At 47.7% G+C, this 19708-nt stretch overlaps 27 non-coding genes across 27 annotated transcripts; all 27 read left to right on the forward strand.

Annotated features, from left to right (window-relative positions):
- Window positions 1-431: 431 nt before the first annotated feature.
- Window positions 432-550, forward strand: LOC143872735 (5S ribosomal RNA). Its single transcript, XR_013247469.1, has one exon. It is a non-coding gene; the product is annotated as a 5S ribosomal RNA (ribosomal RNA).
- A 597-nt stretch (window positions 551-1147) lies between these two features.
- On the forward strand, window positions 1148-1266 carry LOC143874047 (5S ribosomal RNA). The gene has a single exon (XR_013248737.1). It is a non-coding gene; the product is annotated as a 5S ribosomal RNA (ribosomal RNA).
- Window positions 1267-1863: 597 nt separating this feature from the next.
- On the forward strand, window positions 1864-1982 carry LOC143873905 (5S ribosomal RNA). The gene has a single exon (XR_013248600.1). It is a non-coding gene; the product is annotated as a 5S ribosomal RNA (ribosomal RNA).
- Window positions 1983-2579: 597 nt separating this feature from the next.
- On the forward strand, window positions 2580-2698 carry LOC143872736 (5S ribosomal RNA). The gene has a single exon (XR_013247470.1). It is a non-coding gene; the product is annotated as a 5S ribosomal RNA (ribosomal RNA).
- A 597-nt stretch (window positions 2699-3295) lies between these two features.
- On the forward strand, window positions 3296-3414 carry LOC143872738 (5S ribosomal RNA). Its single transcript, XR_013247472.1, has one exon. It is a non-coding gene; the product is annotated as a 5S ribosomal RNA (ribosomal RNA).
- A 597-nt stretch (window positions 3415-4011) lies between these two features.
- LOC143874926 (5S ribosomal RNA) lies at window positions 4012-4130 on the forward strand. The gene has a single exon (XR_013249596.1). It is a non-coding gene; the product is annotated as a 5S ribosomal RNA (ribosomal RNA).
- Window positions 4131-4727: 597 nt separating this feature from the next.
- LOC143872739 (5S ribosomal RNA) lies at window positions 4728-4846 on the forward strand. Its single transcript, XR_013247473.1, has one exon. It is a non-coding gene; the product is annotated as a 5S ribosomal RNA (ribosomal RNA).
- Window positions 4847-5443: 597 nt separating this feature from the next.
- LOC143873250 (5S ribosomal RNA) lies at window positions 5444-5562 on the forward strand. Its single transcript, XR_013247970.1, has one exon. It is a non-coding gene; the product is annotated as a 5S ribosomal RNA (ribosomal RNA).
- A 597-nt stretch (window positions 5563-6159) lies between these two features.
- Window positions 6160-6278, forward strand: LOC143872740 (5S ribosomal RNA). Its single transcript, XR_013247474.1, has one exon. It is a non-coding gene; the product is annotated as a 5S ribosomal RNA (ribosomal RNA).
- A 596-nt stretch (window positions 6279-6874) lies between these two features.
- Window positions 6875-6993, forward strand: LOC143875239 (5S ribosomal RNA). Its single transcript, XR_013249895.1, has one exon. It is a non-coding gene; the product is annotated as a 5S ribosomal RNA (ribosomal RNA).
- Window positions 6994-7590: 597 nt separating this feature from the next.
- Window positions 7591-7709, forward strand: LOC143872741 (5S ribosomal RNA). Its single transcript, XR_013247475.1, has one exon. It is a non-coding gene; the product is annotated as a 5S ribosomal RNA (ribosomal RNA).
- A 597-nt stretch (window positions 7710-8306) lies between these two features.
- On the forward strand, window positions 8307-8425 carry LOC143872742 (5S ribosomal RNA). The gene has a single exon (XR_013247476.1). It is a non-coding gene; the product is annotated as a 5S ribosomal RNA (ribosomal RNA).
- Window positions 8426-9022: 597 nt separating this feature from the next.
- LOC143872743 (5S ribosomal RNA) lies at window positions 9023-9141 on the forward strand. The gene has a single exon (XR_013247477.1). It is a non-coding gene; the product is annotated as a 5S ribosomal RNA (ribosomal RNA).
- A 597-nt stretch (window positions 9142-9738) lies between these two features.
- LOC143873906 (5S ribosomal RNA) lies at window positions 9739-9857 on the forward strand. Its single transcript, XR_013248601.1, has one exon. It is a non-coding gene; the product is annotated as a 5S ribosomal RNA (ribosomal RNA).
- Window positions 9858-10454: 597 nt separating this feature from the next.
- On the forward strand, window positions 10455-10573 carry LOC143872744 (5S ribosomal RNA). Its single transcript, XR_013247478.1, has one exon. It is a non-coding gene; the product is annotated as a 5S ribosomal RNA (ribosomal RNA).
- A 596-nt stretch (window positions 10574-11169) lies between these two features.
- LOC143875276 (5S ribosomal RNA) lies at window positions 11170-11288 on the forward strand. The gene has a single exon (XR_013249933.1). It is a non-coding gene; the product is annotated as a 5S ribosomal RNA (ribosomal RNA).
- Window positions 11289-11885: 597 nt separating this feature from the next.
- LOC143872745 (5S ribosomal RNA) lies at window positions 11886-12004 on the forward strand. The gene has a single exon (XR_013247479.1). It is a non-coding gene; the product is annotated as a 5S ribosomal RNA (ribosomal RNA).
- A 597-nt stretch (window positions 12005-12601) lies between these two features.
- Window positions 12602-12720, forward strand: LOC143875240 (5S ribosomal RNA). The gene has a single exon (XR_013249896.1). It is a non-coding gene; the product is annotated as a 5S ribosomal RNA (ribosomal RNA).
- Window positions 12721-13317: 597 nt separating this feature from the next.
- On the forward strand, window positions 13318-13436 carry LOC143872746 (5S ribosomal RNA). The gene has a single exon (XR_013247480.1). It is a non-coding gene; the product is annotated as a 5S ribosomal RNA (ribosomal RNA).
- A 597-nt stretch (window positions 13437-14033) lies between these two features.
- LOC143872747 (5S ribosomal RNA) lies at window positions 14034-14152 on the forward strand. Its single transcript, XR_013247481.1, has one exon. It is a non-coding gene; the product is annotated as a 5S ribosomal RNA (ribosomal RNA).
- Window positions 14153-14749: 597 nt separating this feature from the next.
- Window positions 14750-14868, forward strand: LOC143875241 (5S ribosomal RNA). The gene has a single exon (XR_013249897.1). It is a non-coding gene; the product is annotated as a 5S ribosomal RNA (ribosomal RNA).
- A 597-nt stretch (window positions 14869-15465) lies between these two features.
- On the forward strand, window positions 15466-15584 carry LOC143872750 (5S ribosomal RNA). The gene has a single exon (XR_013247483.1). It is a non-coding gene; the product is annotated as a 5S ribosomal RNA (ribosomal RNA).
- A 597-nt stretch (window positions 15585-16181) lies between these two features.
- Window positions 16182-16300, forward strand: LOC143872751 (5S ribosomal RNA). The gene has a single exon (XR_013247484.1). It is a non-coding gene; the product is annotated as a 5S ribosomal RNA (ribosomal RNA).
- Window positions 16301-16897: 597 nt separating this feature from the next.
- On the forward strand, window positions 16898-17016 carry LOC143875242 (5S ribosomal RNA). Its single transcript, XR_013249898.1, has one exon. It is a non-coding gene; the product is annotated as a 5S ribosomal RNA (ribosomal RNA).
- Window positions 17017-17613: 597 nt separating this feature from the next.
- On the forward strand, window positions 17614-17732 carry LOC143872752 (5S ribosomal RNA). Its single transcript, XR_013247485.1, has one exon. It is a non-coding gene; the product is annotated as a 5S ribosomal RNA (ribosomal RNA).
- A 597-nt stretch (window positions 17733-18329) lies between these two features.
- LOC143872753 (5S ribosomal RNA) lies at window positions 18330-18448 on the forward strand. Its single transcript, XR_013247486.1, has one exon. It is a non-coding gene; the product is annotated as a 5S ribosomal RNA (ribosomal RNA).
- Window positions 18449-19045: 597 nt separating this feature from the next.
- LOC143875244 (5S ribosomal RNA) lies at window positions 19046-19164 on the forward strand. The gene has a single exon (XR_013249900.1). It is a non-coding gene; the product is annotated as a 5S ribosomal RNA (ribosomal RNA).
- The last annotated feature ends 544 nt before the right edge of the window (window positions 19165-19708 follow it).

A 19708-nucleotide genomic window follows, 5' to 3' on the forward strand; every position in this document is an offset into this window, starting at 1 on the left:
CGGGGTGATAGTGTCGTTTGATTCGATAAACGGAATTCGTTCTGACATTTCATTTGCGGTCAAATTATAGCGGGGGTTTGTTCAGATTCAGTAACGTACAGGCTATAGCGGATGAGTGTACTAGTGGATGCGAGTCATGAATCCGGTCGGAAGGTGTTTACTGGCCGTGAGCTACCCTTGGTGCACAAATATCGTTCCGACGATAACTTTTGATCCGCCCGTCAGATCGTGGCGATTCTTATATTGATTCGGGGGTACTCGGGAAGATTCATCGCGCGATGACAGCCCTGGCGGTCATCCGGCTTTCCGACATGCTCGGATCGTCCATCCGGTGTCATCTAGCAGGATTTTTTCGCACTTTCATTTAAACGGACTTCGTACGACAATGCGAGTGGAAACTCTTTATTACTTTGACAATGGAGAGGCATGCTGGGTGCGATCATACCAGCACAAATGCACTGGATCCCATCAGAACTCCGAAGTTAAGCGTGCTTGGGCGAGAGTAGTACTAGGATGGGTGACCTCCTGGGAAGTCCTCGTGTTGCACCCCTGTCACTTTTTTCGGCTATCTACCACTTTTTTCGAACAATCTTTCGGTTCTGGAACATCGATGCGAACTGAAACGCACGTTTAGTGCGACGCCTCCTACGTTTCGGTTGGGATCTTTTTATTTTCTGCCGGATAGTGAATTCAAATACGTCCGGTCTTTATTATGGCGGGGTGATAGTGTCGTTTGATTCGATAAACGGAATTCGTTCTGACATTTCATTTGCGGTCAAATTATAGCGGGGGTTTGTTTAGATTCAGTGACGTACAAGCTATAGCGGATGAGTGTACTAGTGGATGAAAGTCATGAATCCGGTCGGAAGGTGTTTACTGGCCGTGAGCTACCCTTGGTGCACAAATATCGTTCCGACGATAACTTTTGATCCGCCCGTCAGATCGTGGCGATTCTTATATTGATTCGGGGGTACTCGGGCAGATTAATCGCGCGATGACAGCCCTGGTGGTCATCCGGCTTCCCGACATGCTCGGATCGTCCATCCGGTGTCATCTAGCAGGATTTTTTCGCACTTTCATTTAAACGGACTTCGTACGACAATGCGAGTGGAAACTCTTTATCACTTTGACAATGGAGAGGCATGCTGGGTGCGATCATACCAGCACAAATGCACTGGATCCCATCAGAAATCCGAAGTTAAGCGTGCTTGGGCGAGAGTAGTACTAGGATGGGTGACCTCCTGGGAAGTCCTCGTGTTGCACCCTTGTCACTTTTTTCGGCTATCTACCACTTTTTTCGAACAATATTTCGGTTCTGGAACATCGATGCGAACTGAAACGCACGTTTAGTGCGTCGCCTCCTACGTTTCGGTTCGGATCTTTTTATTTTCTTTCGGATGGTGAATTCAAATACGTTCGGTCTTTATTATGGCGGGGTGATAGTGTCGTTTGATTCGATAAACGGAATTCGTTCTGACATTTCATTTGCGGTCAAATTATAGCGGGGGTTTGTTTAGATTCAGTGACGTACAGGCTATAGCGGATAAGTGTACTAGTGGATGCGAGTCATGAATCCGGTCGGAAGGTGTTTACGGGCCGTGAGCTACCCTTGGTGCACAAATATCGTTCCGACGATAACTTTTGATCCGCCCGTCAGATCGTGGCGATTCTTATATTGATTCGGGGGTACTCGGGAAGATTCATCGCGCGATGACAGCCTTGGCGGTCATCCGGCTTCCCGACATGATCGGATCGTCCATCCGGTGTCATCTAGCAGGATTTTTTCGCACTTTCATTTAAACGGACTTCGTACGACAATGCGAGTGGAAACTCTTTATTACTTTGACAATGGAGAGGCATGCTGGGTGCGATCATACCAGCACAAATGCACTGGATCCCATCAGAAATCCGAAGTTAAGCGTGCTTGGGCGAGAGTAGTACTAGGATGGGTGACCTCCTGGGAAGTCCTCGTGTTGCACCCCTGTCACTTTTTTCGGCTATCTACCACTTTTTTCGAACAATCTTTCGGTTCTGGAATATCGATGCGAACTGAAACGCACGTTTAGTGCGTCGCCTCCTAGGTTTCGGTTCGGATCTTTTTATTTTCTTCCGGATGGTGAATTCGATGACGTCCGGTCTTTATTATGGCGGGGTGATAGTGTTGTTTGATTCGATAAACGGAATTCGTTCTGACATTTCATTTGCGGTCAAATTATAGCGGGGGTTTGTTTAGATTCAGTGACGTACAGGCTATAGCGGATGAGTGTACTAGTGGATGCGAGTCATGAATCCGGTCGGAAGGTGTTTACTGGCCGTGAGCTACCCTTGGTGCACAAATATCGTTTCGACGATAACTTTTGATCCGCCCGTCAGATCGTGGCGATTCTTATATTGATTCGGGGGTACTCGGGAAGATTAATCGCGCGATGACAGCCCTGGCGGGAATCCGGCTTTCCGACATGCTCGGATCGTCCATCCGGTGTCATCTAGCAGAATTTTTTCGCACTTTCATTTAAACGGACTTCGTACGACAATGCGAGTGGAAACTCTTTATTACTTTGACAATGGAGAGGCATGCTGGGTGCGATCATACCAGCACAAATGCACTGGATCCCATCAGAACTCCGAAGTTAAGCGTGCTTGGGCGAGAGTAGTACTAGGATGGGTGACCTCCTGGGAAGTCCTCGTGTTGCACCCCTGTCACTTTTTTCGGCTATCTACCACTTTTTTCGAACAATCTTTCGGTTCTGGAACATCGATGCGAACTGAAACGCACGTTTAGGGCGTCGCCTCCTACGTTTCGGTTCGGATCTTTTTATTTTCTTCCGGATGGTGAATTCAAAGACGTCCGGTCTTTATTATGGCGGGGTGATAGTGTCGTTTGATTCGATAAACGGAATTCGTTCTGACATTTCATTTGCGGTCAAATTATAGCGGGGGTTTGTTCAGATTCAGTAACGTACAGGCTATAGCGGATGAGTGTACTAGTGGATGCGAGTCATGAATCCGGTCGGAAGGTGTTTACTGGCCGTGAGCTACCCTTGGTGCACAAATATCGTTCCGACGATAACTTTTGATCCGCCCGTCAGATCGTGGCGATTCTTATATTGATTCGGGGGTACTCGGGAAGATTCATCGCGCGATGACAGCCTTGGCGGTCATCCGGCTTTCCGACATGCTCGGATCGTCCATCCGGTGTCATCTAGCAGGATTTTTTCGCACTTTCATTTAAACGGACTTCGTACGACAATGCGAGTGGAAACTCTTTATTACTTTGACAATGGAGAGGCATGCTGGGTGCGATCATACCAGCACAAATGCACTGGATCCCATCAGAACTCCGAAGTTAAGCGTGCTTGGGCGAGAGTAGTACTAGGATGGGTGACCTCCTGGGAAGTCCTCGTGTTGCACCCCTGTCACTTTTTTCGGCTATCTACCACTTTTTTCGAACAATCTTTCGGTTCTGGAACATCGATGCGAACTGAAACGCACGTTTAGTGCGTCGCCTCCTACGTTTCGGTTCGGATATTTTTATTTTCTTCCGGATGGTGAATTCAAAGACGTCCGGTCTTTATTATGGCGGGGTGATAGTGTCGTTTGATTCGATAAACGGAATTCGTTCTGACATTTCATTTGCGGTCAAATTATAGCGGGGGTTTGTTCAGATTCAGTAACGTACAGGCTATAGCGGATGAGTGTACTAGTGGATGCGAGTCATGAATCCGGTCGGAAGGTGTTTACTGGCCGTGAGCTACCCTTGGTGCACAAATATCGTTCCGACGATAACTTTTGATCCGCCCGTCAGATCGTGGCGATTCTTATATTGATTCGGGGGTACTCGGGTAGATTAATCGCGCGATGACAGCCATGGCGGTCATCCGGCTTTCCGACATGCTCGGATCGTCCATCCGGTGTCATCTAGCAGGATTTTTTCGCACTTTCATTTAAACGGACTTCGTACGACAATGCGAGTGGAAACTCTTTATTACTTTGACAATGGAGAGGCATGCTGGGTGCGATCATACCAGCACAAATGCACTACATCCCATCAGAACTCCGAAGTTAAGCGTGCTTGGGCGAGAGTAGTACTAGGATGGGTGACCTCCTGGGAAGTCCTCGTGTTGCACCCCTGTCACTTTTTTCGGCTATCTACCACTTTTTTCGAACAATCTTTCGGTTCTGGAACATCGATGCGAACTGAAACGCACGTTTAGTGCGTCGCCTCCTACGTTTCGGTACGGATCTTTTTATTTTCTTCCGGATGGTGAATTCAAAGACGTCCGGTCTTTATTATGGCGGGGTGATAGTGTCGTTTGATTCGATAAACGGAATTCGTTCTGACATTTCATTTGCGGTCAAATTATAGCGGGGGTTTGTTCAGATTCAGTAACGTACAGGCTATAGCGAATGAGTGTACTAGTGGATGCGAGTCATGAATCCGGTCGGAAGGTGTTTACTGGCCGTGAGCTACCCTTGGTGCACAAATATCGTTCCGACGATAACTTTTGATCCGCCCGTCAGATCGTGGCGATTCTTATATTGATTCGGGGGTACTCGGGAAGATTCATCGCGCGATGACAGCCATGGCGGTCATCCAGCTTTCCGACATGCTCGGATCGTCCATCCGGTGTCATCTAGCAGGATTTTTTCGCACTTTCATTTAAACGGACTTCGTACGACAATGCGAGTGGAAACTCTTTATTACTTTGACAATGGAGAGGCATGCTGGGTGCGATCATACCAGCACAAATGCACTGGATCCCATCAGAACTCCGAAGTTAAGCGTGCTTGGGCGAGAGTAGTACTAGGATGGGTGACCTCCTGGGAAGTCCTCGTGTTGCACCCCTGTCACTTTTTTCGGCTATCTACCACTTTTTTCGAACAATCTTTCGGTTCTTGAACATCGATGCGAACTGAAACGCACGTTTAGTGCGTCGCCTCCTACGTTTCGGTTCGGATCTTTTTATTTTCTTTCGGATGGTGAATTCAAATACGTTCGGTCTTTATTATGGCGGGGTAATAGTGTCGTTTGATTCGATAAACGGAATTCGTTCTGACATTTCATTTGCGGTCAAATTATAGCGGGGGTTTGTTTAGATTCAGTGACGTACAGGCTATAGCGGATGAGTGTACTAGTGGATGCGAGTCATGAATCCGGTCGGAAGGTGTTTACTGGCCGTGAGCTACCCTTGGTGCACAAATATCGTTCCGACGATAACTTTTGATCCGCCCGTCAGATCGTGGCGATTCTTATATTGATTCGGGGGTACTCGGGAAGATTCATCGCGCGATGACAGCCCTGGCGGTTATCCGGCTTCCCGACATGCTCGGATCGTCCATCCGGTGTCATCTAGCAGGATTTTTTCGCACTTTCATTTAAACGGACTTCGTACGACAATGCGAGTGGAAACTCTTTATTACTTTGACAATAGAGAGGCATGCTGGGTGCGATCATACCAGCACAAATGCACTGGATCCCATCAGAAATCCGAAGTTAAGTGTGCTTGGGCGAGAGTAGTACTAGGATGGGTGACCTCCTGGGAAGTCCTCGTGTTGCACCCCTGTCACTTTTTTCGGCTATCTACCACTTTTTTCGAACAATCTTTCGGTTCTGGAATATCGATGCGAACTGAAACGCACGTTTAGTGCGTCGCCTCCTTGGTTTCGGTTCGTATCTTTTTATTTTCTTCCGGATGGTGAATTCGAAGACGTCCGGTCTTTATTATGGCGGGGTGATAGTGTCGTTTGATTCGATAAACGGAATTCGTTCTGACATTTCATTTGCGGTCAAATTATAGCGGGGGTTTGTTTAGATTCAGTGACGTACAGGCTATAGCGGATGAGTGTACTAGTGGATGCGAGTCATGAATCCGGTCGGAAGGTGTTTACTGGCCGTGAGCTACCCTTGGTGCACAAATATCGTTCCGACGATAACTTTTGATCCGCCCGTCAGATCGTGGCGATTCTTATATTGATTCGGGGGTAATCGGGAAGATTCATCGCGCGATGACAGCCTTGGCGGTCATCCGGCTTCCCGACATGCTCGGATCGTCCATCCGATGTCATCTAGCAGGATTTTTTCGCACTTTCATTTAAACGGACTTCGTACGACAAAGCGAGTGGAAACTCTTTATTACTTTGACAATGGAGAGGCATGCTGGGTGCGATCATACCAGCACAAATGCACTGGATCCCATCAGAACTCCGAAGTTAAGCGTGCTTGGGCGAGAGTAGTACTAGGATGGGTGACCTCCTGGGAAGTCCTCGTGTTGCACCCCTGTCACTTTTTTCGGCTATCTACCACTTTTTTCGAACAATCTTTCGGTTCTGGAACATCGATGCGAACTGAAACGCACGTTTATTGCGACGCCTCCTACGTTTCGGTTCGGATCTTTTTATTTTCTTCCGGTGGTGAATTCAAATACCTCCGGTCTTTATTACGGCGGGGTGATAGTGTCGTTTGATTCGATAAACGGAATTCGTTCTGACATTTCATTTGCGGTCAAATTATAGCGGGGGTTTGTTTAGATTCAGTGACGTACAGGCTATAGCGGATGAGTGTACTAGTGGATGCGAGTCATGAATCCGGTCGGAAGGTGTTTACTGGCCGTGAGCTACCCTTGGTGCACAAATATCGTTCCGACGATAACTTTTGATCCGCCCGTCAGATCGTGGCGATTCTTATATTGATTCGGGGGTAATCGGGAAGATTCATCGCGCGATGACAGCCCTGGCGGTCATCCGGCTTCCCGACATGCTCGGATCGTCTATCCGATGGCATCTAGCAGGATTTTTTCGCACTTTCATTTAAACGGACTTCGTACGACAATGCGAGTCGAAACTCTTTATTACTTTGACAATGGAGAGGCATGCTGGGTGAGATCATACCACCAAAAATGCATTGGATCCCATCAGAACTCCGAAGTTAAGCGTGCTTGGGCGAGAGTAGTACTAGGATGGGTGACCTCCTGGGAAGTCCTCGTGTTGCACCCCTGTCAGTTTTTTCGGCTATCTACCACTTTTTTCGAACAATCTTTCGGTTGTGGAATATTGAAGCGAACTAAAACGCACGTTTAGTGCGTCGCCTCCTAGGTTTTGGTTCGGATCTTTTTATTTTCTTCCGGATGGTGAATTCGAAGACGTCCGGTCTTTATTATGGCGAGGTGATAGTGTCGTTTGATTCGATAAACGGAATTCGTTCTGACATTTCATTTGCGGTCAAATTATAGCGGGGGTTTGTTTAGATTCAGTGGCGTACAGGCTATAGCGGATGAGTGTACTAGTGGATGCGAGTCATGAATCCGGTCGGAAGGTGTTTACTGGCCGTGAGCTACCCTTGGTGCACAAATATCGTTCCGACGATAACTTTTGATCCGCCCGTCAGATCGTGGCGATTCTTATATTGATTCGGGGGTAATCAGGAAGATTCATCGCGCAATGACAGCTCTGGCGGTCATCCGGCTTCCCGACATGCTCGGATCGTCCATCCGGTGTCATCTAGCAGGATTTTTTCGCACTTTCATTTAAACGGACTTCGTACGACAATGCGAGTGGAAACTCTTTATTACTTTGACAATGGAGAGGCATGCTGGGTGCGATCATACCAGCACAAATGCACTGGATCCCATCAGAACTCCGAAGTTAAGCGTGCTTGGGCGAGAGTAGTACTAGGATGGGTGACCTCCTGGGAAGTCCTCGTGTTGCACCCCTGTCACTTTTTTCGGCTATCTACCACTTTTTTCGAAAAATCTTTCGGTTCTGAAATATCGATGCGAACTGAAACGCACGTTTAGTGCGTCGCCTCCTAGGTTTCGGTTCGGATCTTTTTATTTTCTTCCGGATGGTGAATTCGAAGACGTCCGGTCTTTATTATGGCGGGGTGATAGTGTCGTTTGATTCGATAAACGGAATTCGTTCTGACATTTCATTTGCGGTCAAATTATAGCGGGGGTTTGTTTAGATTCAGTGACGTACAGGCTATAGCGGATGAGTGTACTAGTGGATGCGAGTCATGAATCCGGTCGGAAGGTGTTTACTGGCCGTGAGCTACCCTTGGTGCACAAATATCGTTCCGACGATAACTTTTGATCCGCCCGTCAGATCGTGGCGATTCTTATATTGATTCGGGGGTAATCAGGAAGATTCATCGCGCAATGACAGCTCTGGCGGTCATCCGGCTTCCCGACATGCTCGGATCGTCCATCCGGTGTCATCTAGCAGGATTTTTTCGCACTTTCATTTAAACGGACTTCGTACGACAATGCGAGTGGAAACTCTTTATTACTTTGACAATGGAGAGGCATGCTGGGTGCGATCATACCAGCACAAATGCACTGGATCCCATCAGAACTCCGAAGTTAAGCGTGCTTGGGCGAGAGTAGTACTAGGATGGGTGACCTCCTGGGAAGTCCTCGTGTTGCACCCCTGTCACTTTTTTCGGCTATCTACCACTTTTTTCGAACAATCTTTCGGTTCTGGAACATCGATGCGAACTGAAACGCACGTTTAGTGCGACGCCTCCTACGTTTCGGTTGGGATCTTTTTATTTTCTGCCGGATAGTGAATTCAAATACGTCCGGTCTTTATTATGGCGGGGTGATAGTGTCGTTTGATTCGATAAACGGAATTCGTTCTGACATTTCATTTGCGGTCAAATTATAGCGGGGGTTTGTTTAGATTCAGTGACGTACAAGCTATAGCGGATGAGTGTACTAGTGGATGAAAGTCATGAATCCGGTCGGAAGGTGTTTACTGGCCGTGAGCTACCCTTGGTGCACAAATATCGTTCCGACGATAACTTTTGATCCGCCCGTCAGATCGTGGCGATTCTTATATTGATTCGGGGGTACTCGGGAAGATTAATCGCGCGATGACAGCCATGGCGGTCATCCAGCTTTCCGACATGCTCGGATCGTCCATCCGGTGTCATCTAGCAGGATTTTTTCGCACTTTCATTTAAACGGACTTCGTACGACAATGCGAGTGGAAACTCTTTATTACTTTGACAATGGAGAGGCATGCTGGGTGCGATCATACCAGCACAAATGCACTGGATCCCATCAGAACTCCGAAGTTAAGCGTGCTTGGGCGAGAGTAGTACTAGGATGGGTGACCTCCTGGGAAGTCCTCGTGTTGCACCCCTGTCACTTTTTTCGGCTATCTACCACTTTTTTCGAACAATCTTTCGGTTCTTGAACATCGATGCGAACTGAAACGCACGTTTAGTGCGTCGCCTCCTACGTTTCGGTTCGGATCTTTTTATTTTCTTTCGGATGGTGAATTCAAATACGTTCGGTCTTTATTATGGCGGGGTAATAGTGTCGTTTGATTCGATAAACGGAATTCGTTCTGACATTTCATTTGCGGTCAAATTATAGCGGGGGTTTGTTTAGATTCAGTGACGTACAGGCTATAGCGGATGAGTGTACTAGTGGATGCGAGTCATGAATCCGGTCGGAAGGTGTTTACTGGCCGTGAGCTACCCTTGGTGCACAAATATCGTTCCGACGATAACTTTTGATCCGCCCGTCAGATCGTGGCGATTCTTATATTGATTCGGGGGTACTCGGGAAGATTCATCGCGCGATGACAGCCCTGGCGGTTATCCGGCTTCCCGACATGCTCGGATCGTCCATCCGGTGTCATCTAGCAGGATTTTTTCGCACTTTCATTTAAACGGACTTCGTACGACAATGCGAGTGGAAACTCTTTATTACTTTGACAATAGAGAGGCATGCTGGGTGCGATCATACCAGCACAAATGCACTGGATCCCATCAGAAATCCGAAGTTAAGCGTGCTTGGGCGAGAGTAGTACTAGGATGGGTGACCTCCTGGGAAGTCCTCGTGTTGCACCCCTGTCACTTTTTTCGGCTATCTACCACTTTTTTCGAACAATCTTTCGGTTCTGGAATATCGATGCGAACTGAAACGCACGTTTAGTGCGTCGCCTCCTTGGTTTCGGTTCGTATCTTTTTATTTTCTTCCGGATGGTGAATTCGAAGACGTCCGGTCTTTATTATGGCGGGGTGATAGTGTCGTTTGATTCGATAAACGGAATTCGTTCTGACATTTCATTTGCGGTCAAATTATAGCGGGGGTTTGTTTAGATTCAGTGACGTACAGGCTATAGCGGATGAGTGTACTAGTGGATGCGAGTCATGAATCCGGTCGGAAGGTGTTTCTTGGCCGTGAGCTACCCTTGGTGCACAAATATCGTTCCGACGATAACTTTTGATCCGCCCGTCAGATCGTGGCGATTCTTATATTGATTCGGGGGTAATCGGGAAGATTCATCGCGCGATGACAGCCTTGGCAGTCATCCGGCTTCCCGACATGCTCGGATCGTCCATCCGATGTCATCTAGCAGGATTTTTTCGCACTTTCATTTAAACGGACTTCGTACGACAAAGCGAGTGGAAACTCTTTATTACTTTGACAATGGAGAGGCATGCTGGGTGCGATCATACCAGCACAAATGCACTGGATCCCATCAGAACTCCGAAGTTAAGCGTGCTTGGGCGAGAGTAGTACTAGGATGGGTGACCTCCTGGGAAGTCCTCGTGTTGCACCCCTGTCACTTTTTTCGGCTATCTACCACTTTTTTCGAACAATCTTTCGGTTCTGGAACATCGATGCGAACTGAAACGCACGTTTATTGCGACGCCTCCTACGTTTCGGTTCGGATCTTTTTATTTTCTTCCGGTGGTGAATTCAAATACCTCCGGTCTTTATTACGGCGGGGTGATAGTGTCGTTTGATTCGATAAACGGAATTCGTTCTGACATTTCATTTGCGGTCAAATTATAGCGGGGGTTTGTTTAGATTCAGTGACGTACAGGCTATAGCGGATGAGTGTACTAGTGGATGCGAGTCATGAATCCGGTCGGAAGGTGTTTACTGGCCGTGAGCTACCCTTGGTGCACAAATATCGTTCCGACGATAACTTTTGATCCGCCCGTCAGATCGTGGCGATTCTTATATTGATTCGGGGGTAATCGGGAAGATTCATCGCGCGATGACAGCCCTGGCGGTCATCCGGCTTCCCGACATGCTCGGATCGTCCATCCGATGGCATCTAGCAGGATTTTTTCGCACTTTCATTTAAACGGACTTCGTACGACAATGCGAGTCGAAACTCTTTATTACTTTGACAATGGAGAGGCATGCTGGGTGAGATCATACCACCAAAAATGCATTGGATCCCATCAGAACTCCGAAGTTAAGCGTGCTCGGGCGAGAGTAGTACTAGGATGGGTGACCTCCTGGGAAGTCCTCGTGTTGCACCCCTGTCAGTTTTTTCGGCTATCTACCACTTTTTTCGAACAATCTTTCGGTTGTGGAATATTGAAGCGAACTGAAACGCACGTTTAGTGCGTCGCCTCCTAGGTTTTGGTTCGGATCTTTTTATTTTCTTCCGGATGGTGAATTCGAAGACGTCCGGTCTTTATTATGGCGGGGTGATAGTGTCGTTTGATTCGATAAACGGAATTCGTTCTGACATTTCATTTGCGGTCAAATTATAGCGGGGGTTTGTTTAGATTCAGTGACGTACAGGCTATAGCGGATGAGTGTACTAGTGGATGCGAGTCATGAATCCGGTCGGAAGGTGTTTACTGGCCGTGAGCTACCCTTGGTGCACAAATATCGTTCCGACGATAACTTTTGATCCGCCCGTCAGATCGTGGCGATTCTTATATTGATTCGGGGGTAATCAGGAAGATTCATCGCGCAATGACAGCTCTGGCGGTCATCCGGCTTCCCGACATGCTCGGATCGTCCATCCGGTGTCATCTAGCAGGATTTTTTCGCACTTTCATTTAAACGGACTTCGTACGACAATGCGAGTGGAAACTCTTTATTACTTTGACAATGGAGAGGCATGCTGGGTGCGATCATACCAGCACAAATGCACTGGATCCCATCAGAACTCCGAAGTTAAGCGTGCTTGGGCGAGAGTAGTACTAGGATGGGTGACCTCCTGGGAAGTCCTCGTGTTGCACCCCTGTCACTTTTTTCGGCTATCTACCACTTTTTTCGAACAATCTTTCGGTTCTGGAACATCGATGCGAACTGAAACGCACGTTTATTGCGACGCCTCCTACGTTTCGGTTCGGATCTTTTTATTTTCTTCCGGATGGTGAATTCAAATACCTCCGGTCTTTATTACGGCGGGGTGATAGTGTCGTTTGATTCGATAAACGGAATTCGTTCTGACATTTCATTTGCGGTCAAATTATAGCGGGGGTTTGTTTAGATTCAGTGACGTACAGGCTATAGCGGATGAGTGTACTAGTGGATGCGAGTCATGAATCCGGTCGGAAGGTGTTTACTGGCCGTGAGCTACCCTTGGTGCACAAATATCGTTCCGACGATAACTTTTGATCCGCCCGTCAGATCGTGGCGATTCTTATATTGATTCGGGGGTAATCGGGAAGATTCATCGCGCGATGACAGCCCTGGCGGTCATCCGGCTTCCCGACATGCTCGGATCGTCCATCCGATGGCATCTAGCAGGATTTTTTCGCACTTTCATTTAAACGGACTTCGTACGACAATGCGAGTCGAAACTCTTTATTACTTTGACAATGGAGAGGCATGCTGGGTGAGATCATACCACCAAAAATGCATTGGATCCCATCAGAACTCCGAAGTTAAGCGTGCTTGGGCGAGAGTAGTACTAGGATGGGTGACCTCCTGGGAAGTCCTCGTGTTGCACCCCTGTCAGTTTTTTCGGCTATCTACCACTTTTTTCGAACAATCTTTCGGTTGTGGAATATTGAAGCGAACTGAAACGCACGTTTAGTGCGTCGCCTCCTAGGTTTTGGTTCGGATCTTTTTATTTTCTTCCGGATGGTGAATTCGAAGACGTCCGGTCTTTATTATGGCGAGGTGATAGTGTCGTTTGATTCGATAAACGGAATTCGTTCTGACATTTCATTTGCGGTCAAATTATAGCGGGGGTTTGTTTAGATTCAGTGGCGTACAGGCTATAGCGGATGAGTGTACTAGTGGATGCGAGTCATGAATCCGGTCGGAAGGTGTTTACTGGCCGTGAGCTACCCTTGGTGCACAAATATCGTTCCGACGATAACTTTTGATCCGCCCGTCAGATCGTGGCGATTCTTATATTGATTCGGGGGTAATCAGGAAGATTCATCGCGCAATGACAGCTCTGGCGGTCATCCGGCTTCCCGACATGCTCGGATCGTCCATCCGGTGTCATCTAGCAGGATTTTTTCGCACTTTCATTTAAACGGACTTCGTACGACAATGCGAGTGGAAACTCTTTATTACTTTGACAATGGAGAGGCATGCTGGGTGCGATCATACCAGCACAAATGCACTGGATCCCATCAGAACTCCGAAGTTAAGCGTGCTTGGGCGAGAGTAGTACTAGGATGGGTGACCTCCTGGGAAGTCCTCGTGTTGCACCCCTGTCACTTTTTTCGGCTATCTACCACTTTTTTCGAAAAATCTTTCGGTTCTGAAATATCGATGCGAACTGAAACGCACGTTTAGTGCGTCGCCTCCTAGGTTTCGGTTCGGATCTTTTTATTTTCTTCCGGATGGTGAATTCGAAGACGTCCGGTCTTTATTATGGCGGGGTGATAGTGTCGTTTGATTCGATAAACGGAATTCGTTCTGACATTTCATTTGCGGTCAAATTATAGCGGGGGTTTGTTTAGATTCAGTGACGTACAGGCTATAGCGGATGAGTGTACTAGTGGATGCGAGTCATGAATCCGGTCGGAAGGTGTTTACTGGCCGTGAGCTACCCTTGGTGCACAAATATCGTTCCGACGATAACTTTTGATCCGCCCGTCAGATCGTGGCGATTCTTATATTGATTCGGGGGTAATCAGGAAGATTCATCGCGCAATGACAGCTCTGGCGGTCATCCGGCTTCCCGACATGCTCGGATCGTCCATCCGGTGTCATCTAGCAGGATTTTTTCGCACTTTCATTTAAACGGACTTCGTACGACAATGCGAGTGGAAACTCTTTATTACTTTGACAATGGAGAGGCATGCTGGGTGCGATCATACCAGCACAAATGCACTGGATCCCATCAGAACTCCGAAGTTAAGCGTGCTTGGGCGAGAGTAGTACTAGGATGGGTGACCTCCTGGGAAGTCCTCGTGTTGCACCCCTGTCACTTTTTTCGGCTATCTACCACTTTTTTCGAACAATCTTTCGGTTCTGGAACATCGATGCGAACTGAAACGCACGTTTAGTGCGACGCCTCCTACGTTTCGGTTGGGATCTTTTTATTTTCTGCCGGATAGTGAATTCAAATACGTCCGGTCTTTATTATGGCGGGGTGATAGTGTCGTTTGATTCGATAAACGGAATTCGTTCTGACATTTCATTTGCGGTCAAATTATAGCGGGGGTTTGTTTAGATTCAGTGACGTACAAGCTATAGCGGATGAGTGTACTAGTGGATGAAAGTCATGAATCCGGTCGGAAGGTGTTTACTGGCCGTGAGCTACCCTTGGTGCACAAATATCGTTCCGACGATAACTTTTGATCCGCCCGTCAGATCGTGGCGATTCTTATATTGATTCGGGGGTAATCGGGAAGATTCATCGCGCGATGACAGCCCTGGCGGTCATCCGGCTTCCCGACATGCTCGGATCGTCCATCCGATGGCATCTAGCAGGATTTTTTCGCACTTTCATTTAAACGGACTTCGTACGACAATGCGAGTCGAAACTCTTTATTACTTTGACAATGGAGAGGCATGCTGGGTGAGATCATACCACCAAAAATGCATTGGATCCCATCAGAACTCCGAAGTTAAGCGTGCTTGGGCGAGAGTAGTACTAGGATGGGTGACCTCCTGGGAAGTCCTCGTGTTGCACCCCTGTCACTTTTTTCGGCTATCTACCACTTTTTTCGAACAATCTTTCGGTTGTGGAATATTGAAGCGAACTGAAACGCACGTTTAGTGCGTCGCCTCCTAGGTTTTGGTTCGGATCTTTTTATTTTCTTCCGGATGGTGAATTCGAAGACGTCCGGTCTTTATTATGGCGAGGTGATAGTGTCGTTTGATTCGATAAACGGAATTCGTTCTGACATTTCATTTGCGGTCAAATTATAGCGGGGGTTTGTTTAGATTCAGTGGCGTACAGGCTATAGCGGATGAGTGTACTAGTGGATGCGAGTCATGAATCCGGTCGGAAGGTGTTTACTGGCCGTGAGCTACCCTTGGTGCACAAATATCGTTCCGACGATAACTTTTGATCCGCCCGTCAGATCGTGGCGATTCTTATATTGATTCGGGGGTACTCGGGAAGATTAATCGCGCGATGACAGCCATGGCGGTCATCCGGCTTTCCGACATGCTCGGATCGTCCATCCGGTGTCATCTAGCAGGATTTTTTCGCACTTTCATTTAAACGGACTTCGTACGACAATGCGAGTGGAAACTCTTTATTACTTTGACAATGGAGAGGCATGCTGGGTGCGATCATACCAGCACAAATGCACTGGATCCCATCAGAACTCCGAAGTTAAGCGTGCTTGGGCGAGAGTAGTACTAGGATGGGTGACCTCCTGGGAAGTCCTCGTGTTGCACCCCTGTCAGTTTTTTCGGCTATCTACCACTTTTTTCGAACAATCTTTCGGTTGTGGAATATTGAAGCGAACTGAAACGCACGTTTAGTGCGTCGCCTCCTAGGTTTTGGTTCGGATCTTTTTATTTTCTTCCGGATGGTGAATTCGAAGACGTCCGGTCTTTATTATGGCGGGGTGATAGTGTCGTTTGATTCGATAAACGGAATTCGTTCTGACATTTCATTTGCGGTCAAATTATAGCGGGGGTTTGTTTAGATTCAGTGACGTACAGGCTATAGCGGATGAGTGTACTAGTGGATGCGAGTCATGAATCCGGTCGGAAGGTGTTTACTGGCCGTGAGCTACCCTTGGTGCACAAATATCGTTCCGACGATAACTTTTGATCCGCCCGTCAGATCGTGGCGATTCTTATATTGATTCGGGGGTAATCAGGAAGATTTATCGCGCAATGACAGCTCTGGCGGTCATCCGGCTTCCCGACATGCTCGGATCGTCCATCCGGTGTCATCTAGCAGGATTTTTTCGCACTTTCATTTAAACGGACTTCGTACGACAATGCGAGTGGAAACTCTTTATTACTTTGACAATGGAGAGGCATGCTGGGTGCGATCATACCAGCACAAATGCACTGGATCCCATCAGAACTCCGAAGTTAAGCGTGCTTGGGCGAGAGTAGTACTAGGATGGGTGACCTCCTGGGAAGTCCTCGTGTTGCACCCCTGTCACTTTTTTCGGCTATCTACTACTTTTTTCGAACAATCTTTCGGTTCTGGAACATCGATGCGAACTGAAACGCACGTTTATTGCGACGCCTCCTACGTTTCGGTTCGGATCTTTTTATTTTCTTCCGGATGGTGAATTCAAATACCTCCGGTCTTTATTACGGCGGGGTGATAGTGTCGTTTGATTCGATAAACGGAATTCGTTCTGACATTTCATTTGCGGTCAAATTATAGCGGGGGTTTGTTTAGATTCAGTGACGTACAGGCTATAGCGGATGAGTGTACTAGTGGATGCGAGTCATGAATCCGGTCGGAAGGTGTTTACTGGCCGTGAGCTACCCTTGGTGCACAAATATCGTTCCGACGATAACTTTTGATCCGCCCGTCAGATCGTGGCGATTCTTATATTGATTCGGGGGTAATCGGGAAGATTCATCGCGCGATGACAGCCCTGGCGGTCATCCGGCTTCCCGACATGCTCGGATCGTCCATCCGATGGCATCTAGCAGGATTTTTTCGCACTTTCATTTAAACGGACTTCGTACGACAATGCGAGTCGAAACTCTTTATTACTTTGACAATGGAGAGGCATGCTGGGTGAGATCATACCACCAAAAATGCATTGGATCCCATCAGAACTCCGAAGTTAAGCGTGCTTGGGCGAGAGTAGTACTAGGATGGGTGACCTCCTGGGAAGTCCTCGTGTTGCACCCCTGTCAGTTTTTTCGGCTATCTACCACTTTTTTCGAACAATCTTTCGGTTGTGGAATATTGAAGCGAACTGAAACGCACGTTTAGTGCGTCGCCTCCTAGGTTTTGGTTCGGATCTTTTTATTTTCTTCCGGATGGTGAATTCGAAGACGTCCGGTCTTTATTATGGCGAGGTGATAGTGTCGTTTGATTCGATAAACGGAATTCGTTCTGACATTTCATTTGCGGTCAAATTATAGCGGGGGTTTGTTTAGATTCAGTGGCGTACAGGCTATAGCGGATGAGTGTACTAGTGGATGCGAGTCATGAATCCGGTCGGAAGGTGTTTACTGGCCGTGAGCTACCCTTGGTGCACAAATATCGTTCCGACGATAACTTTTGATCCGCCCGTCAGATCGTGGCGATTCTTATATTGATTCGGGGGTAATCAGGAAGATTCATCGCGCAATGACAGCTCTGGCGGTCATCCGGCTTCCCGACATGCTCGGATCGTCCATCCGGTGTCATCTAGCAGGATTTTTTCGCACTTTCATTTAAACGGACTTCGTACGACAATGCGAGTGGAAACTCTTTATTACTTTGACAATGGAGAGGCATGCTGGGTGCGATCATACCAGCACAAATGCACTGGATCCCATCAGAACTCCGAAGTTAAGCGTGCTTGGGCGAGAGTAGTACTAGGATGGGTGACCTCCTGGGAAGTCCTCGTGTTGCACCCCTGTCACTTTTTTCGGCTATCTACCACTTTTTTCGAAAAATCTTTCGGTTCTGAAATATCGATGCGAACTGAAACGCACGTTTAGTGCGTCGCCTCCTAGGTTTCGGTTCGGATCTTTTTATTTTCTTCCGGATGGTGAATTCGAAGACGTCCGGTCTTTATTATGGCGGGGTGATAGTGTCGTTTGATTCGATAAACGGAATTCGTTCTGACATTTCATTTGCGGTCAAATTATAGCGGGGGTTTGTTTAGATTCAGTGACGTACAGGCTATAGCGGATGAGTGTACTAGTGGATGCGAGTCATGAATCCGGTCGGAAGGTGTTTACTGGCCGTGAGCTACCCTTGGTGCACAAATATCGTTCCGACGATAACTTTTGATCCGCCCGTCAGATCGTGGCGATTCTTATATTGATTCGGGGGTAATCAGGAAGATTCATCGCGCAATGACAGCTCTGGCGGTCATCCGGCTTCCCGACATGCTCGGATCGTCCATCCGGTGTCATCTAGCAGGATTTTTTCGCACTTTCATTTAAACGGACTTCGTACGACAATGCGAGTGGAAACTCTTTATTACTTTGACAATGGAGAGGCATGCTGGGTGCGATCATACCAGCACAAATGCACTGGATCCCATCAGAACTCCGAAGTTAAGCGTGCTTGGGCGAGAGTAGTACTAGGATGGGTGACCTCCTGGGAAGTCCTCGTGTTGCACCCCTGTCACTTTTTTCGGCTATCTACCACTTTTTTCGAACAATCTTTCGGTTCTGGAACATCGATGCGAACTGAAACGCACGTTTAGTGCGACGCCTCCTACGTTTCGGTTGGGATCTTTTTATTTTCTGCCGGATAGTGAATTCAAATACGTCCGGTCTTTATTATGGCGGGGTGATAGTGTCGTTTGATTCGATAAACGGAATTCGTTCTGACATTTCATTTGCGGTCAAATTATAGCGGGGGTTTGTTTAGATTCAGTGACGTACAAGCTATAGCGGATGAGTGTACTAGTGGATGAAAGTCATGAATCCGGTCGGAAGGTGTTTACTGGCCGTGAGCTACCCTTGGTGCACAAATATCGTTCCGACGATAACTTTTGATCCGCCCGTCAGATCGTGGCGATTCTTATATTGATTCGGGGGTAATCGGGAAGATTCATCGCGCGATGACAGCCCTGGCGGTCATCCGGCTTCCCGACATGCTCGGATCGTCCATCCGATGGCATCTAGCAGGATTTTTTCGCACTTTCATTTAAACGGACTTCGTACGACAATGCGAGTCGAAACTCTTTATTACTTTGACAATGGAGAGGCATGCTGGGTGAGATCATACCACCAAAAATGCATTGGATCCCATCAGAACTCCGAAGTTAAGCGTGCTTGGGCGAGAGTAGTACTAGGATGGGTGACCTCCTGGGAAGTCCTCGTGTTGCACCCCTGTCACTTTTTTCGGCTATCTACCACTTTTTTCGAACAATCTTTCGGTTGTGGAATATTGAAGCGAACTGAAACGCACGTTTAGTGCGTCGCCTCCTAGGTTTTGGTTCGGATCTTTTTATTTTCTTCCGGATGGTGAATTCGAAGACGTCCGGTCTTTATTATGGCGAGGTGATAGTGTCGTTTGATTCGATAAACGGAATTCGTTCTGACATTTCATTTGCGGTCAAATTATAGCGGGGGTTTGTTTAGATTCAGTGGCGTACAGGCTATAGCGGATGAGTGTACTAGTGGATGCGAGTCATGAATCCGGTCGGAAGGTGTTTACTGGCCGTGAGCTACCCTTGGTGCACAAATATCGTTCCGACGATAACTTTTGATCCGCCCGTCAGATCGTGGCGATTCTTATATTGATTCGGGGGTAATCAGGAAGATTCCGCGCGCAATGACAGCTCTGGCGGTCATCCGGCTTCCCGACATGCTCGGATCGTCCATCCGGTGTCATCTAGCAGGATTTTTTCGCACTTTCATTTAAACGGACTTCG

The sequence above is a fragment of the Tasmannia lanceolata genome, unplaced genomic scaffold (genome assembly GCF_043159265.1).
Source record: "Tasmannia lanceolata isolate RefF3 unplaced genomic scaffold, GAP_Taslan_0.1 ptg000003l, whole genome shotgun sequence".
Classification (NCBI taxonomy): domain Eukaryota; kingdom Viridiplantae; phylum Streptophyta; class Magnoliopsida; order Canellales; family Winteraceae; genus Tasmannia; species Tasmannia lanceolata.